The sequence below is a fragment of the Mustela nivalis genome (genome assembly GCF_964662115.1).
Source record: "Mustela nivalis genome assembly, chromosome: 1".
Classification (NCBI taxonomy): Eukaryota; Metazoa; Chordata; class Mammalia; order Carnivora; family Mustelidae; genus Mustela; species Mustela nivalis.
Genome location: NC_139020.1, coordinates 92,703,861 through 92,721,141, shown reverse-complemented (window position 1 = coordinate 92,721,141; position 17,281 = coordinate 92,703,861). Strand labels below are relative to the sequence as shown.

The window sequence follows — 17,281 nt, the reverse complement described above, 5'->3', positions numbered from 1 at the left end:
AAGTTCCAAATTAAAACCTCAATCCAGGCCTGTCTGACCTCAATGCTGATGGCTCTGTAAATGGCTTAATGTAAACATGTTTCTAACCTCCTCTCTGCCAGGTAATCCTTTCTCATAGTGATGTACATTCAACTGGCTCCCTTCAGCTTCTTGGGGAACCAAGGTTAGTTTCCATTTGTTTGGTTGTGGTTTTTTTGATGTTGTTGTTGTTTTTACCCTGCCTGAGACCAAAAACTGGCTTGATAGAGGCTGTCTGGCAAACACATTTGTTGTAATAAAATCAGTCATGAGAGCTGGCCCACTGCTTGGAAGGAACAGCAGGGAAGATTCCTTATTTCATCACCTCTGTACTTTTCATTTAGGCATGAAACAAGCTTTTATAATGGGACCTTGTCTTTCCCTTTTCAGTTGAGGCCCCCCAAACAGAACAAAACTAAAGTTGCCAAATGTGCCCACTTTCCAAAGTGAGGTGTTTACAGTCTCTGCAGAGCTTACAGAAGAGCTGCTCAGGTTCCAGTTTTGTAAGCCTTAGTTCACTACCTGCTTGTAGGACATATGAGAAATTGAAGACTCCTGCATGTTTGATTCACCCTTGGGAAACTCAGGCCAAAGGCAGTGGCCAGAGCAGTTTCCCTACAACAACAGAGTGATGAGAGGTGAGTTTCCACAAATGCAGGGATGAACTAGTGTTTCTTCTGGAACAGATGTGGTCCATAGGGAAAGACCAGGCCTGGGTGAGGTTTTTGTCTACCTAAGAGAACTACTTGGAAGAGAGATGGGTTCTCAAGTGAAAAGAATCTGTAGAATGTGTCACCAAATACTCAGGGGCTATAGGTAGTAAGTGTAAAGTCTAGGAAAATGCATTGCCTGTGTCACAACTGTTGCAGCTAAAGATTCACAGTGATAAATATTTGAGAAATTCAGAAGCGTATCCTCCAAGAGAAAGAAAAAGTCTTAAACTTCTTGTCCAGAGAGCCACACCACCAAACCATAGTTCTTAAGTCAGAACTTTTCTGCTCTTTCCTTTTTTCTGCGGCCTGCCTGCATTTCCAGCCCAACCCTGGAGGAGCTGAAGACAGCTACGGAAGTTGTGGGAGAGGCACACTTGGACCCCTCTGTCACATAAACTAATCCCACCACCTTTTTCTCTTTGCTCAAACTGCAACACAGGTGTGCTGACATTTTGACAGATTTTTTGTTTGTTTTCCTTCCTCACTAGCCTGTGAATACTTCGAGGTCAACTTGATCTCCGTGTACATTTCTGGGTAAACTCCTAAAACTGCAAATGGGTCCCAAGTCAACTAATTAACCTGATTTTTTATTCATAAATGTGGAAGGATCAACCAAAGATCACCCAAAATGAACAAAACAAACAACATCACAGAAAAACAAATGGGATGAACAAATTGAAACAACTGACCCAGAAATGGAAACACAAGGAACAGAAGAAAGTTTTCCTCAGCCTAAAGGAAACTTGAATCCCCACACTTCAAGGGAGAGCGGTAAGCCAGGCAAGATGTTCATACGGAAAAACTCATACTTAGACACATCCTGAAAAAGTTTCAGAACTCCACAGGATAAATAGAAAATCCTAAGAGATTTTTTAGGAGAGAAAACAAAACAGAGCAGTTTACCTACAAAGAAATTATCTTGAATGGAACCTACCCAGACTTTCACTAAGTTTAGCAGCGGGAACATCTCGTTTTAATCTTAAACTGTATCCCTCATCAGCCACGAGAGTCCTTTGCTATTCTTGGGCTTCATGTCATGAAGAGGCTATACCAGATATTTCTGGGGTCTTCATCAGCTCAGATCTGCTGCCAATTCTTGTTGCTAAGCTCCAAAGCTGATCTTGCTGTTGGTGTTTACATGATGAACCCCACCAAGCCACTCTACTCTGTAATTCTATAACATGCACAGCTGGGTTTTTTACTGCCTTCACGCTTTAAAGGAGCATGTGCATTTGCTTCCTGAACACACGCTGACTTACCAATTCAGTCTTCTTGAGAACAGAAATAATAGTCGAAAGTATAGTACTCTGTAAATGGAAAACAATTAACATCTGTTGGATTAATCTACGAACACACTCTCATGAGCATCTGCAGTGCGTCTTATACTACACAACATCACAGAACTCAGAAAAGACCATTGAGATCTCCGCCTAGAGTTCATCGGACTGTGTAAGACAAGACTCTGGTTCCATGTGAATGTAATGGGTGGTACAGCAACAACAAAACACATGGGGCAATGCTCACTTCAGCAAAATTAAACATTTCCTTGCTTGGGGACTTTTCAGGTCATTATTTGTGAGCCTCTGTGCATTGGTTTACACAAATCTATAACATTTCCTCAACATGGTAGAACATTTTTACTTACCAACTCAAGAAGCATATTCTCAGGTCTATCTACTGGCTTCCAAAAAATGCAGTGGATAAAGAACGTGTTAAATCCCACCAGGAGGATTCAATCAATTAGCCATATCCAGAATGTGAGACATTCTGCAAGATAAATGGCATTTAATTATTGTGGACTTTATTGGGTTTGGTCATGGCATTAAAGTTATATTTTTATCTGTTAAGAATCAACTGAAATAAAAAGGTAAGCTGAGGCAAGCTTAAATTATTAGTAATAGAGTTTATTAGTGGAGGAACTGCAGTTTGGAAAATGTATGCTCCACAAGGTACAGGTGAGTCTGTTTGGGGTGGACTGTATTTATGGGCAAGGAGTGCAAAGGGAGAGTCCAGCCAGAGTCCACACAATAAGTTCATTGGCTTGAGGAAGGCAAGAGTTTCTTGGTGGATGTTCACTGGTCAGGAGCTAAATGTTAGTCTTCCGTAAATCAGGCATTTGCAGGAAATCAGTCTCTCAGTTCTTAAGTCTTGTTTTCCTAAAGGTACATGTGTGAGATTCTCTCTCATTTCCTCTGGTTCCATTTTAGATTGCAGTTCTTTCACAAATGATACATACTGAAATATTTATAGATAAAATGATAAAATGTCTGGGATTTTCTTTTAAATACATACTGATAGTGCTTTTTTCCTCAGTATGAGTTTTTGTTACCTGGATATGTTAACTTTGTAAACATTTGTTGTCCTTTACACATATGACTTGTGCACTTTTTGTAATTAATTTCTACTTCAAAAATATGCAACATTTAATTTGCTGGATTTTTAAAATTTACAAATAATACAAATAGATGGCTAAAAATTTAGTTCATATGTAAAAGGGTATACAGTGAAAAGTATGTCTTCTTCCTGACCCCTGCAGACTGGTTTCTTCTCACTGAGGCAACAACTGTTACCAATATTCATCTGGAGACAATTTTATATATGTATAAATGTATGTGCAAGCATGTCTAGGAGAGAGAAATCCATGTCAGTACTCATAGATTTTCTAGCTTTTAGGAATTCCATGTTATTTCATTGTGGCGAGCATTATTAGCACACTTTGTCCCAGTGCTGGACATTAGGTGGCTTATAGTTTTTGTGACCACATATTGCTTGCAAGACTGTCCTTGCCTACAGACCTTAGTATTTATGGGTTTTGTAATGTTAATAGGTGCGTCTAGAGTGTTCTCCAAGACGTTTGCCCTTTTTAACCTCCGTTTCTACCCACTGGTATCTAACAGAGTGCTCAAGTTTATAATCTCCTGAGGCATAAATAATAATGACCTCAAGAGGGAGATATTTCCAAAATAAATCAACCTTTGATTATAACAGTTCTTATTCAAATACCTTATACAAGGAAGACGTGGTTTATTTATAAATAAAATTAATACTGAGAGATGTCAACTGAAGTGCTTCCAGAATAGAAGGTTTTCCCTTCTAAATGGGGTGATAAATTAATAAAATTTCAGAAAAATGAAAACAGTAGGAAAGCTGAACTATCTTTATTTTAACAAGAAGGCTAATGAGATAAACTGAAAATTTTGAAAGAATGACTTGCTTATTTTAATGCCCTTTGTCTCTGACCCTACCTTTAGTCCTTGGTTCCGCATCTGCTAGATCTTGTTGTTATTTGTTTTAAAAATGCATGTGAATTTGAGCCCCACATTAGGTGTGGAAATTACTTCAAAAAAAAAAAAATCTTAAAAAAAAAAGAAAAAAGCCTGTAAACTTCATGGGGCAGGCTCTTTCTTGTTGACAGTGAAGCCTGTGTTTGGTTCAGGCTCACTATTTAAGCGCTGAGCCCAGCCAGCAGCAAGAAGGAACTTCTGGTATTGGGTTAGTTTGTGGTCATCTGGGAAAAACAGTGGAGGGAAAGCGAATAGTCCCTGGGGAGAAGCACGTGGTAGTACAGCAAAAACTTTGTAACCTTTAGTGGATCGTGGGCTCCTTTAGTAAGGATCTAAATCTCTCTCCAGAAAAATGCGCACATTCAAGTCATACAATATTTCGCATGCAATTTTTCAGGGAAGAAAAATTTTTCTTTCTTCCCTTCTAGGTTCTTTAACTAACTTAATACTTAAATTGACAGAAGACAGGTTAACAGGAGAAAAACAAATTTAATTTTGCATGCACAAGAACCCTATAAAAATATGAAATATTAAAAACAGTGACCAAAGCAGGAAGCTTTTATGCCTTTTAGATAAGGAAATAATGAATTTGTGAAGAATTGACAAAGCAAAGGGGTTTGGGTTTAGGGTAGTAAATTAATAAAGAAGTAACAAGATTTCTTTTTGCAGCCTTCTCAGCCCTAAATTGTGTCTTTGGTGATAAGAATCCTTCCTATCCTCTTAGTACAATGAAGGTGACTTTCACATGGGGAATTTATTTTCTGTTCTCAGGGGGCACAGAGAGGTTCTGATTATCCTTGTACTGACTGTTTCTCAAGTAATTTTAATTCAAGATTATCTATATGCCAAAGTGGCATATTTTGGGGTGATATATTCTGCTCCCCTTTAAATTCACAAGGCTTTATAGGACCCTCAAACCCTTGGCCTAGAAGGCTTACACAAGAAAGTGTAATATTTATATTTATATTTACATGTATGAATATGTTATACATATATATATAAAATAGACTATGAAATATAAATATACTTATGTTTTTATATTTCAGAGTCCAATATAAGTAAAAGAGCAGATCTTGCAAAAGCTATGACTACTTTACTTTTGGGTCCCTTCTGGCTTCAAAAAAAAAACCAGAGAGGCACAGAAAAGCAGCCACTCTGTGTGTGTGTGTGTGTGTGTGTGTGTGTGTGTGTGTGTGTGTGACTGTGTATAGTCTACATACGCTTTATAGTTTTACACAATAGTCCTAGCTTCATGAAGGGCTGTAATTGGATATTTTTTCCATTAGATGGAGCTATATCTTTGTTACATGAGAATTTCATGAATTTTATTAAAGGAATGTTTTATAGGTGAAGAATTTTAAGGTGGAGCCAGAAAGAGATGCAAATTAAAATCATTTTTGGAGTAGCCATGCTACTTCTAACTTTTAAAATATCTTGAGTTGTTAATATGGGTGCATTTGCACAGGTCTTGTTTTTTTACATGTTATTGATAGCATATTTTAAAAACTTTGCTTTTTGTGACCCCCTTAAAAAATACCCAAACCAAACTTTTCTCCTAGGATAGCTGTTAATAGTATTTCAATTAGGAGAGTCTCTTATGGTTTCACAGTTTGCTGGGGGGGGTGGTGGGGTGGAGGGGTAGGGTTGCTGGGTGATGGACACTGGGGAGGGTATGTGCTATGGTGAGTGCTGTGAAATGTGTAAGACTGATGATTCATAGACCTGTACCCCTGGAGCAAGTAATACATTGTATGTTAATTAAAAAATAGTATTTCAATTAGTACATTTCTAGAAACAGGTCCACAATCACTTGTTGGGATTCTGAAATATAAAAACCAGATTTTGAAAACAAACAAACAAACTAAGATATTCAGCTAAATTTGAGTTCTGTATAAACACTAAATAACATTTCTAGTGTAAGTAGGTTCAATGTAATATTTGGGACATATCCAAAAACTTATTTGTTGTTTATCCAAAATTCAAACTTAATTGGGCATTCTATACTTTGTCATGTAACCCATTCTGAAAACCAAAGATTTTTGTAACTTATTTGATGGGAAAATAGAGCCTATATTGATGTGAAACTATAGTCTTTTCCTCACTTAGTGTGAATGTTTGTGTGAGTCACTGCAAAGATATTAACATGTTTGATTATGGACACTGCTGTGGCTCTGCTGGAGGTGTCGCATAATATATGGTATTTGTGCCAGATTATCTTTTCAAATTTAGAAAAGTACTGAATTCCAAAATACAGTGGTCTCCAAGGCTTTTAGAAGATAGCTTATGATTCTCTGGTAATTTTTTTTTAGTAAATAAGAGAAATAATTATGCAAAAGTTTATTTTTGAAGGTATAAGAAATTTTAAAAATCCAAAATTAGTTAATTATATGTAATATGACTAGAAGTAAACCTCCGAATTTCCTTCTGAAAAGTGTGTCTTGGTCTTCCGCTGTCTTTAAGAACATCTGAAAAATAACACAGAGCACAGTGTACCTACAATATAAACTGATAGTGGAGAGATCATTTAATCCTCTCCAGACAAAACAAAATCACCTTAGCTTCTGAAAGAGAGGTAGTGATCTTTCCTTCCCTTCAAACAAACAACCCCTATGGAAGGAGACTGCCTACCTTCCTTGCTTGGCATTACATTCCAGAATGCCGTGATTTTGCTATTTAAGAAATGCTTTCTAATTTGTCTTAAATATGTCTGCTTTTGGTAGATCTTTAATAGAATACCTATTGATTTTCTCCTCAGATTTCTCTTTTCAGATTAAATAATTGCAGTTCCCTTCTTCCATTATAGCCATTTGCCAAACCTTAGTATTATTACTATACACTTAACCTTAACCTTAATCTGGTATAGATACAAGATTATACACACACAAGGATCACACACCACAGCAGTGTCAGTGTTTATGATGTAGTTACTAGGTCTTTTCCTGCTAGGCCTTTTTTACCACATCAGTTTCTTCTACTAACATTGACGACAGGTTTTTGTTGAATGAAATACCTAGTGTTCCCTTTTTCTTTTACGTGTATGTTTATATTGCATGCATCTTTTTTTTTTTTTTTTTAAGATTTATTTATTTATTTATCTGACAGAGAGAGACACAGCAACAGGGGGAACACAAGTAGGGAGTGTGGGAGAGGAAGAAGCAGGCTTCGTGCTGAGCAGAGAGCCTGATTCGGGGTTTGATCCCAGGACCTTGAGATCATGCCCCGAGCAGAAGGCAGATGCTTAACGACTGAGCCACTCAGGCCCCCTGCATGCATCTTTATAAATGTTGGGTTTAAGAATCTGTGGCTTAGCGTTCCTCAGTCCACACTTGTGCAGGAAGCTGCAGCCAGATCCGCACTGGAACCCTGTTTTGCAACCAATATGACAATGAGGTCACTGTTTGGAGCACTCAGGGCAGGATTCATCCAATTGAGTAGGCAGTGGAAGTTGTCAAACAAGATTCAGCCACAGCTGGTTTGAAATCAAAACCCCATGCCGTGTTGGTTGCATTGAAGAGAGCACAGTCAGAGCTTGTAACTCATCAGAAAGAAATTCTCCATGTGGACAAGCATATCGGCATGTCAGTTACAGGACTTACTGCCGATGCTAGACTGTTCTGTAATGTTAAGGTCCAGGAGCGTTTGGATTCCAGATTTGTATTTGACATACCTCTTCCTGGGTCTCATCTTGTATCTCTAATTGGAGGCAAGACCCAGACACCAACACAACAATATGGCCAGAGACCATATGGTGTTGGACTGCTTATTGCTGGTTATGATGATATGGGTCCTCACATTTTCCATACCTGTCCATCTGCTAACTATTTTGACTGTAGAGTCCTGTCCATTGGAGCCCGTTCTCTCTCAGTTTGTATTTACCTGGAGAGACACATCTCTGGGTTTATGGAATGCAATTTGAATGGACTGGTTAAACGTGTTCTGCATGTCTTACAAAGGACACTTCCTGCAGAACAGGACCTAACTACAAAGAATGTTTCCATTAAAATTGTTGGTTAAAACTTTGGAGTTTATGATGATGATGATGATGATGTATCTGATGATGATGATGTATCTCCATTCCTGGAAGGTCTTGAAGAAAGACCACAGAGAAGGGCACAGCCTGCTCAACCTGCTGATGAACCTGCAGAAAGGGCTGATGAACCGATGCAACGTTAAGTCATAAACCAGTCTATATGCGTATTATCAAGCCTGTAAGAATGCAGGAGCACTACTGGTGATTATAATCTATACTGTGAACCAAAAGATGCGGGGTCGTCCTATGGTATGTTTCAGGAATCAGTACATGTGTGTTTTTTCCCAAGCAACTTGTCTGAAATCATATAATGGTGTGTGCATTTTTCTTTGACAGGCTCTATACCATCATTTTCTAGAAAGTATAGTTATCTGTACTAATGTTTTTATATGAAGAACATAGTGTCTTTGTGGTTTTAAAGACAACTGTGAGGGGGCACCTGGGTGGCTCAGTGGGTTAGTGGGTTAGGCCTCTGCTTTCGGCTCGGGTCATGATCTTAGGGTCCTAGTATTGAGCCCCGCATTGAGCTGACTGCTCAGCAGGGAGCCTGCTTCCCTCTCTCTCTGCCTGCTTCTCTGCCTACTTGTGATTTCTCTGTCAAATAAATAAATAAAATTTAAAAAAAATGAAGACAACTGTGAAATAAAATTGTTTCATCTGCCTGGGGGGAGTAATGTGTGGCTTATTGTTATTCCACATAAATTCTTGATGCCTAAAAATGATTTTTTTTTTCTTTTGATGTGACTCAGGTGGGAAGAAAACTTCAAAGCTGGATTTGAACTTGAGATCATTTCCTTCATTATTAAAACAAAGAGACAAACAAAAACATAATTCTGTGGGGTTTTTTCCCCACTGTCTTGCCTTATAAAAGCCATCCCTGGATCTGTAGTTGTCTGGATTTTGATTTGGGTATCTCACACTCATTTATGTGAGAGTTATACAGATACCTTTTGATTATACAAAGAAATAGATATTGTGTAGTCCTATGGAATGAAGCTCTGGAGAAAACCTGGCTTTGTCCCTGGGGCTCCCTTAAAGTAAACTGGGGGTGAGGAAACTCATTACAAGGCCTCGTTGTGCCCATTTAGTGTGAAGGTAACAGAAGAAAATAAAATCGTTATTCATAATTCCCCTCCACTTTATAAAGAGGGCTTCTAATTTGCTGGGGACTGTTGTACAAGTAGGCAAGTCAGGTTGCAGGTGAGTGACTGGAGGAAGGAAAGCCACCAGTGGGGCCAGGTCCTCTCTGGGTTACGAGAGGTAAAAACTTCTGGAGGGGTCAGGGAGAGTCAACTCCGATTTGGATGTTTGCAGCGGTTTGCTGAAAATGTGTACCGTAAGACTTCTTTACTGTTTCTCCTTTGGGATCTGTAATAAAGTGTATTCTAAAAAAATTTCCAAATGCTGCGAATGGCTGTGTTTCTTGTATAAAACAGGGCAGGGACCTAAGTCCTAACTGCTGTGAGGAGAAGACAGAGCTAGCTTGTAAGGATGAGTAACAGCCTGCATCTTCAAGGAAAACACTTAGGGCACTGCCTGGCAGGTCCAGGGGTCTAAAAACCCTTCTGCACCCATTGTCTGAGAGAGAAGAAGGTGTTTTGTAACAGGGAACAACAGCGGGCATTTATGACATTGGAACAGAGTTGTATCTGCAAAGGTCTGTGCTCTAGCAATCAGAGACGAAGTAGCTGGTCAATAGCAACATGATAATTAAAGAAGACATTGTTTTTAAAGTCTGAGCCTTGAACAATTGGACATAGAAAGACTATGAATTCACACATAATATAACAAAATGAAATGTTTGAGTGAGGACTCAGTGTAGCATGTGATCTGGTTCCACAAGGGGCACAAAGAGGTAGCAATGGGTGACATTGAACTAGGCTATGAGAATTCAAGAATCTAGACCCGACCATGGCTTTCCTAGTAACTTCTTCAGTAGCTTCTGATTCACAGTTTCTTCTGAATTGAGAACCGTTTGAGGATAATACAGTTTTATTTGTACACTATTTATATAATATTGTTTTTGTGTTGGCCTTCATTTAAATGTTTTTGAACTTTATCACAAATCGTTTCTACTGTGAGTTTGGTTTTTCTTAATTGTTTTATAAAATTCTTAGAAAAGAGACTTAGGTACCTACACTAGATAGATACAAGATTACACTTATGGCGGGGCACCTGGGTGGCTCTGTTAGTTGGGCGTCTACCCTTGGCTCAGATAATGATCCAGGGATGGAGTCCCCCAAGGACTCTCTGCTCAGTGGGGATCCTGCTTCTCCTTCTGTCTCTGCTGCTCCCTGCTGCTTGTGCTCTCTCCCTCTCTTTCTTTCTCTGCCAAATAAATAAGTAAAACCTTAAAAAAAAAAAAAAAAGATTACATTTACGGCTATATTTCTGAATCCCAGAAGGCAGAATAGGTAAGTTGCTATCCCTCAGAAAATCTGTCTCAATAAAACTCATTTCTTCATCATTGTGCCACTAATTGCACTTGGTAAGTGTGTTTGGCAACTCAGGATTTTAAAATACATTTTCCCCAATTACAAAAGTAATAAACATCTTAAAAACAATACAATATTGGAAAGTATAAGGCAAAATGAAAATCATACTGAATCTCGCCATTCAGACGTAAAAACTTTGTGGCCCACGGTGTTTAACTTTGAGTTTTGGAAATTAGGTTGATGTGCTCCATAAAGAACAATCTGGAAATCGCACATTGGAACTTCACCAAGATCGATGTATGTATTTAAAAATTCTTGAAATTCACAGGAGAAATCTTCAGTTTTTTAATTTCTTCAATTGTTCCTTCAGTGTCCTAGGATTTAAGTATTTGGACCTGCAGAACTGAACATTTGATGTATTAAAATCAACTAGAACTATATTAATTGTTCAAGGTGTACTAGCATAGCTGATGCATGTGTGCAAAGGAGCAACAAGGAAAAGCATCCATTCTCTCCCTTGTTATCATAGAAAAAGGGCACTTCTTTCCACCTTTTACAATTATATACCTTTTATTGCAAGTGCACCATATATTTTCATGTCTTAGCTTCTTTACATGTTGTCTATGCAGGTTTTCAGATTTTACTCGAAGAAATAAGATGGAAATAAATGAGGAATGTAATTTTAAATAATTAAGACTTGATATCCTAATTATTATTACTATTTGTCTCACTCTGTAGTAATTTAAAAATTATTAAATTCTACAGACAAGGTCAAAAACACTAAGCCTGCAAGGACATCAGTACACATGTCTAGTTCAAGGTGTTTGGTATAATATTTTGGTAATACAGGAGGACTTACTTGCCTAGAAAGATGAAATTCAGTTAAAACAAGGTTTTCTGGAGATGTGTTTAACCCCCTCTAGTGGAGAGAAGTGTAGGGAAAATTCTCCAAATATTTGGATCAGCCTGCAAAATTTATCTAATTAATGATTCTTTCTGGGCACATTAGATTTGTTAATTAGTCTTTAGTTAGTTAAGCAAGAGAAATCTGGCCACCATTAAAAAAAAAAGATCCTTCTCATTCCCTACACACCTATAGACTAAATCAGCTTTACAGAGATATTTAGAAATTAACTGAAATGTTATTAGCATATTTCATTTCTTAGTCAAACCAAACAGGACAGATCCCTGATATAGTAAACACAGCTACTTCATCTTTAGAAAACTAAAACAAAACAAACAAAACAAAACAAAACTACCTTTGACCAGATTTCTCCTCAAATCCCTATTTTAGGACAAAATCTTATCATTTCTATTAGCAATCATCCACCAAAGGGAAAAATACCTGTGGTCCTTGCTACTGTTGTATTTAAGAAGAAAAACACGCCTTATTAAAGCATCTTCAGCTGGCGCTTGTCATGAATTTATGGATCTGTTGAACTTGGGCTTCGTGCAGCTCAAAACACGTTTATTCTCTTAGCATTCTTCGGGGGCTCTGTGCATTCGCTGGGTGCCAAAGATAACATCTAGATCAGCAATTTCTCATAAATCATTGGAACATGGAACATGAAACAAGCAGAAATCAGGAATTCAATAATAAATATGGCAAGGTGCACAAACAAGAGAATTGAAACCAGATGAAAAGGAGCCTTTCAGTACAGAAGGTCAAGGAACACTTTTCCCCTGCTCCCTCAAAGACTTAGAATAATCCCTCTGATTGTGCTCTCCATCCAGCCATCAGCTTACTGCTCCGACTTCGTTTTGGAATATTTATGTGGCAGATTTAAGGCTTTAACATACAACTGAAAAATTAGTGAACTTTATTTTAGTTTGCTCAAGGCCCCAGACCATTATGTAATGAAGAGGAATATAGTGTTTCGTGTACTTTAAGGAGTCCTGTGCTCTCATGCCTTGAAATAAATTCTAGATATGTGTATATAAATATAACTCAACTTATACAATAGATTTTTTTAAACCTGAAGTTACATATGCGATTAACAAAAGGTAATGTGACTGATTTTGTTTACAAATAAAATGTCAGAATTTCAGGAGCCATCTTAGGAAGATATACTTACTCTGACAATGTTAACATTACTAAAGATGTTACAGGAATTGCTCTTTGAGTCTTGAAAAGCTTTAATCTATTTTTAACAAAGTCTCTGTAGTGGCAAAGCCTCCTTTGTCAGCGAGTTTGAACTTTTAGAAACATAGTCATTTGGTGACAAGTATGGTAAATCATGTAGGTGAAATGATTTTTTTGCTAAAAACAATGTAGAATAATAAATTTACAGTAAAACTGGTTTTGAAAGCATTTCCCAGGAAAAGTTACAAAATATGACCAATGTCTCCTTACACAATTATTCAGTATACTTGGTGAGTATGGAGACTTTTGGATTCTGTTTTATCTTTTAACAAAGAACCTTATTTTGCTCTTTTATTTTTAATATTTTAATTTAATTTGATTGTAAGTACATGATTGTAAGAACTCACTTTAAGACAGCATCCTACATTAAGGAGGGCACAGGATGTAGTGAGCACTGGGAGTTATATAAGACTGATGAATCACTGAACTCTACCTCTGAAACTAATAATACACTGTATGTTAATTAATTAAATTTAAATTAAAAAATAATGAGTATCCTAATGCAATCATTAGAGACTAAAGAAACTATTTATTATGTGAATAAATAAGTAGTTGATCACTTTTCAAATGTAGATGTATACATATTTGTTATGTTGTTGTTATTTCTCGTTTTATTATTGTTATTGTTATATTATCGTTGTTTCTCTTTCTAAATCCAGACAGTTGCATGGCATATTTTGTGATTGAATTAAGTTTAGAGTACTGAGTTGATTCATTTTGGTCCCTTGAAGTTCTCCTTAAAGTTTTTGTTTACCCTTGATTTCAGTTTCCCATATAAACCTTATCAGAACAAAAGCCTTGCAAAGCAGCCAGGCAACTGACCCTGGACCCACCTCCCTCAATGTCCCTCTGAGCTGCTTTCAAAGGATGTCTTCCTTCCATGCAGAGATGCATCATGGTTGCCATAGGAAAAAAGAAAATGCCTAATTATCTTTTGTCTTTTAGGTTTCTTGATACATAGGTAAGCACTGTCGCTCGTGGTTAAGCGTATAGGTATAGATAGAACACCTGGGTGCAAGTCCCAGCCCTCCACCTGCCAACTGTGTGATCCCATCCAAGTTGCTTAATTGCTCTGTATCTCAGTTTTCACACGGGCAAACTGGAAAACCTCACAACTCCTAATTTATGGAGTTGTTGTAAGGTTTAAAGGAACTAACATATTAAAAATGTCTGGTACATGGTGAGTATCAATGAACATTTGCCATTGTCATTACATTGAAATAGATACACAGAGTGAGCCTTTTTGCTGTTATAATTTCTTTTAAATTTAGAAATTTATGGAGAACGTTTTCTCATGTCTGTAAACATGTCACAGCTCCTAGTATTTTAGCTTGCAGATACGCCGTGATTTACTCGTTAATCCCTTGTGCTTGATATTTGGATGGTTTCTATTTTTTTTCTGTTTTAAATTGATGTGGTGAATTTGTTTATCCTTGTTTTCTTAATAGGAGTTTCTGAACAATTTCATAGGATGTGTACATTTTTAATCCTTTTGATTTTTTTTTTTCCAAATTGGCTATATAAATATATCGACTTGCATTCGGCATCTGTAGAGACGATGCGGATGTCTGTAGCCTACCACCCACAATCCCAGCTGCCTATCCAGCGTAATCCCTCCTCCACTATGTTAGTATATTAGCCGCCTCTGCACGTACTGGACTCCCCTCATAGAAAAATAGCTTTTACTGGTTCGATCGTTCAAATCATGATCAATGATGAATATATCAGGGATATATGTATCCCTAATGTTAGTTCTTTCACATTACTTTTCTCTTTAATCTTGGCTCCATTTCTCCAGTCTCTACTCCTCATTCCTTACCTCCCGTTCATATCTGTCTCTGCAGAAAGGTTCAAGTTCCAACCTCAGAAACATTCTTCAGACGTGCCATCACCAGAGTTCTTAGAAGCTTAGGGTCACTGCGGCACAAAGATCCGATCGTCCTTTATGCCAAATGAAATGTAAGAGGAATTGCAAGAAGGCTTAGAACCAAAAAAGCACAGAAAAACCATCAAGTACGGGACAAAACAGATACAAACAGAAGGAACCTGTGTTATGGGGCATGATTTTTTTTTTTTTTTTTTTTTTAAAGAGAAGTATAGGAAATTTTTTATTTCCCACATTTTTTTTTTAAGATTTTATTTATTGACAGAGATCACAAGTGGGCAGAGAGGCAGAGAGAGAGAGAGAGAGAGGAGGAAGCAGGCTCACTGCAGAGCAGAGAACCCGATGTGGGACTTGATCCCAGGACCCTGAGATCATGACCTGAGCTGAAGGCAGAGGCCTAACCCACTGAGCCACTCAGGAGCCCCATGGGGCATGATTTTAAGGTAAAGATCACATAGAGAAAAGTCCTTTATATACTGAAAAGTAAACATATACAAGAGACATTTTTAGCGTAAAAACAAGGCGTGGAATGGTCTGTGTCAAACACTGTGCTCCTATTGGCATTAGAAAATCGGGTCAAAGAACTATGTGTGTTGCTTGTTCATGCATAATGTCCCTCTGACAGAACACAAAAGACCCTGGTGGCTCTGCAGAAGCCTTGGAGAGGAAAACTGGGGTGTGCAGAACAGGGACGTGTAAAGATTGTTTCACTCTCTGTCCTTTTGCACCAAACAAATTTTGAATTACACGAATACATTGCCTCTTCAAAAGTAGGAAAGTAAAACATTGAGGAAACTTTTCTCTCACAAGTGAGTATCTTGTGTTACTCCTTAACTTCTATCATGGTAGTGTCCTTTTTAGAAGCCACTTCCTTGGGGCGCCCGGGTGGCTCAATCAGTTAAGCGGCTGCCTTTGGCTCAAGTCATAATCCCAGGGTCCTGGGGTGGACTCCCACATCCATCCGGCTCCTGGCTCAGCAGGAAATCTGCTTCTCCCTCTCTCTACCCCCTCCTCTGCTTGTGTGCTCTCTCTCTCTCTTTCTGACAAATAAATGAGTAAATTCTTTTTTTTTTTTTTAAAGATTTTATTTTATTTATTTGACAGACAGAGATTACAAGTAGGCAGAGAGGCAGGCAGAGAGGAGGAAGCAGACTCCCTGCTGAGCAGAGAGCCCGATGCGGGGCTCTATCCCAGGACACTGGGATCATGACCTGAGCCGAAGGCAGAGGCTTTAACCCACTGAGCCACCCAGGCGCCCCTAAATGAGTAAATTCTTAAAAAAAAACCCAAACCACTTCCTTTCTTTATTCTAAACGGTCTCATTAACACACATAATAAAGATCCCTTGAAACTAAAAGGCATTCCTCTGACGAAATTATTAATTGTAAATTTCAATTCTCCACAGTCTAAATACAACAAATCTCTATCATAGAGAATCTTTTTTCTTTTTTTTAAGTAGGCTCCCTGCCCAGCATAGTGCCCAGCACAGGGCTCGAACTCATGACCCTGAGATCAAGACCTGAGCTGAGATTAAGCATCAGACACTCAACAGGCTGAGCCACCCAGGCACTCCTTTACCATATAAAATCTTTGCAGGTTGTCTTCATTTTCATTTTGTTAGGAGAAAGCTAAGGACTTCTGGGTCCAGGGCACAGCAATTATTTCCAGGTTTCATAGAATCAGTGGCAAGCAAAAGAGCTAAACTTTTCTTTTTCTTCCTTCCTTCCTTCTTTCCTTCCTTCCCTCCCTCCCTCTCCCCTCCCATTTCTTTCTCTCTTTCTTTCCAAAAAGAGAAAACTCATTATGTTTGGCTCCTACAGCTATATATTCTAAAAACATTTGGCTTTTTTTTTTTTTTGGAGGTATTTTAATCAAACACAACTCAAAATGATTCACTTGGACAAGTGGTCTTAACAGCAAGGAAAACAAATACTTTATGAAAACAACATCTATAAGCCTAAGCCTCATGTCTTTTATCTTTACTATTTTCTCTGAGTCTGGCATGAAACAGACACACACCAGCCTCCACAGGGGGTTAAACAGAGAACCATCCAAACATCACAAAGTGCCGTCCAGAATTTTGATGACTTCCATTCCCTGACTCTGGAGCACAATGCCTGGTTCGTGGTACAGAGACCATGATGTCCTGCCCGGGACAGATACTTGCGGTGGGTGCCAGGGACAGATACTTGCGGTGGGTGCCAGAAACAGCGGTTCTCTCTAGCCTCCGGCACAAGATGCACACGTCTTAGAACGAGCCTCCATCCTTTTTCTAGGGCACTGAGCATAAACAGCTTGTTTTACATCTGGCTTAAAGTCACTTCTGCTCAATCTTAGAGGAGGGTCTTAGCTCCCACTTCATTTTAGGGCAGCTTTCAGCATTTATTGCAGCTCACTTGTTTAATTCACAAAGTTCTTATTTCTGTGTATTATCATACATAGGGATGAAGGGAGAGTTAAGGGATCTGGACATCTGCTTTCAGAGGGGGAAGCAGGACATATCCGAGGGCTAAGGCTTTGGTTCCTGGGTTTTCAGATCTCAGAGAAAGGAACCTTCCCTGGAGCCTGAACTCTGTTAGACACCACAAAGTAGCCTTTAAATCGGGTCTTAGATAGGGGGAAATTCTACGCGGAAGTACACTGAATTGTGTGGAGTTGTGGGTATTCCTTGATCCTTCTTTATAACTTTTTATACCTGTCAAATTTCCTACCGTGAGCCCACTCCTCAGTAGGACTGTAAGCTAGAGAAGTGGTGTTATCTCTCAGACTCCCT

The 17,281-nt window shown here is 38.4% G+C and overlaps 1 pseudogene across 1 annotated transcript; it reads left to right on the top strand.

Annotated features, from left to right (window-relative positions):
• Nucleotides 1-577: 577 nt before the first annotated feature.
• LOC309859680 (proteasome subunit alpha type-1 pseudogene) lies at nt 578-8,371 on the top strand (annotated as a pseudogene). Its single transcript has 2 exons — nt 578-656; nt 7,350-8,371. The product of its transcript is annotated as a proteasome subunit alpha type-1 pseudogene (transcript).
• Nucleotides 8,372-17,281: the final 8,910 nt, after the last annotated feature.